General features: G+C 36.4%; 1 pseudogene; it reads left to right on the top strand.

Moving 5' to 3' along the window:
• Positions 1-2,438, top strand: part of LOC107656873 (transmembrane protein 244-like) — an 11,658-nt pseudogene that overhangs the window by 4,281 nt on the left and 4,939 nt on the right.

Genomic DNA, 2,438 nt, shown 5'->3' with positions numbered 1-2,438 from the left:
CCCGCTCATCTTCTCGGACAGAGGGTCTATCTTGAGCGGGGCAGAGAGGAAATGATTGCTTCAAATGCTGTTTCCTGTGCGAGCCACTGAAAAAGGAGGGAGGTTTCAATCCTAACATTGACCAATATATATATATATATATATATATATATATATATATAATATTAGTTGACACTTATTTATTTCAAATAATGAAAAGGCTTTTTAATGGTTTTACTTTTAGTTTCGGTTTTAGTTTTAATTAATTATAATAGCCCTGGTTGGGTTACTAGAAGATGTCAAATGTAAAATCTGGATCTGCACAAAATGACCATAAGCATAAATCATAAGCATGATTGTCAGGGAGTCTCTGTCACCAGTCACCAGCTCTGGACTCCATGTCCCAGAATCCTCCCCGGCTTACACCTGTTTGCAGTCACGATCACCACTCACACCAGATCACACTCACCTGTATTCTGATCACCTGCACCTGCCGTCTCCAATCAAGCCATCTTCAAAAGCTCGCTCCTTGCAGTCACTCACCGTCCGGTCTACCGTTCACCTCCTTGAGCTGTTCCAGATGGCCTGTACGGGTCTTACCTTGTGTACTTACGCCTAGATTCTCCAACGATCCTCTGACGCTTCCTTCCTCCATTCCTGGGCCTCTGTCTCCAACGAAGCTGCAAAGAGATCACGCATCAGCATTCAGCTAAGAACCTGTGAACGGTTCATTGTATTGGATATTCACTTGTCTTAGCTCCTTACGATCTGCTTCTCCGAACCTGTCAATAAACCTGCCTGTTCACTCACCTACCTGCTGTCTGTGGCTTGATCTGTGACCATGATATTCACTGTAGTAGAGAAGGGTCAGTTTGTTTTGTGTATTGGATTTGACCCGTCATAAGCCATGTGTTTTTTTTTTTTTCAACCTGATCTCATGACAAAATGTGACTTTGTATGAATTCGTACCATGTAATTTGTGAATTTTTTTTTTTTTAAATGTTATGAAGCTCCACCCTAAACCTAACTCTCAGTGAGGCTTAAGCTAATTTTATGAAAACCTACTAATGGGATTACATTAATTAATGCAAATTAGCCACAAATTCACTAAAATGTAAAATAGTTAGGACTTGCTGTAATTGCTTTATATTTATAAAACTATTAACATGATAGCAGCATCACATTATTCATTTGAAGAACTAAAAGCAGAAATAATTCAAGCTGTTTGGGCATTTAGTTGTTTTCTGTGTGTAGTTATCAGGGTGGAAGAGGTGGATAGCTTGTTAGCACCTTTTGACTACACAACTCAACAGTCATGGCAAAGTCCCAAGTATTTAGGTAAGCTGGCTCCAAATGTAAAGTGTATATACTTTGTGTTGTGTAAAGCTTTAGTCATCTAAATACTGGCTCTAGAGTGTCATGGAGAGTCATACAAGCTTTGCATTGTCTTTCACCAGTGTGTGCTGATTATAGGCCGATGCTGATGATGTCTAGAGCAGGATGGCAGACAGATGAGATAATGTTTACAATATGACAGTTCAATGATGCTAAAGCACGCATACTGTATATTAATAACTATTGAAACGAAGTTATTTAAGACAAAGTGTTTTTTGATAAAAGAGGGTTACACGCAATAATTAATAAATGGCAAATTATGGGTTTAGTTATGGGTCTATGGATGTGCAGTACAGTGGTAAAAAGTTTTGATGTTACATTTAGTCATTTAGCAGACGATTTTATCCAAAGCGACTTACAAATGAGGACAATGGAAGCAATCAAACCAACAAAATAGCAATGATATGCAAGTGCTATAACAAGTCTCAGTTAGCTTAACGCAGTACATATAGCAAGTTTTTTTTAAATTATATAATAAATAAAAAGTAGATGGAATAGAAAAAGAATAGAGCAAGCTAGTGTTAGAGGCCTTTTTTGCTTTTGTTAATTGTATAATAAATAAAAGTAATATATAGAATACAAAAAGAATAGAGAAGCTAGTGTTAGTTTTTTTTTTTTTTTTTAAACAAGCATTAAATGAATAGAGTGCAAGTCTAAAAGGGGCAAGTTTTTTTTTTTAAATAATAGAATTAGAATAGAGAGTGCTAGAGTTAGAGGGTCAAATAAAGATGGAAGACGTGTTTTTAGCCGATTCTTGAAGATGGCTAAGGACTCATTCCACCAGGAGGGAACAGTTAATGTAAAAGTCCGTGAAAGTGATTTTGTGCCTCTTTGAGATGAACAATAAAGTGATGTTCACTTGCAGAACGCAAGCTTCTAGAGGCACATAATAATAATGTTGCTAAAAGTGGTGTATAAAGTACCTGAAAGCCATACTCAAGTAAAAGTACAGATATCTTACCAGAAAATGACTTTGGTAGAAGTTGAAGTCACCCTTTAGAATATTACTTGAGTAAAAGTCTTAAAGTATGTGATATTTATTGTACTTAAGTACGAAAAGTATT

Source organism: Sinocyclocheilus anshuiensis, unplaced genomic scaffold (assembly GCF_001515605.1).
Source record: "Sinocyclocheilus anshuiensis isolate Anshui unplaced genomic scaffold, SAMN03320099.WGS_v1.1 scaffold5486, whole genome shotgun sequence".
NCBI lineage: Eukaryota > Metazoa > Chordata > Actinopteri > Cypriniformes > Cyprinidae > Sinocyclocheilus > Sinocyclocheilus anshuiensis.
This window is presented reverse-complemented; position numbering and strand designations above follow the sequence as displayed.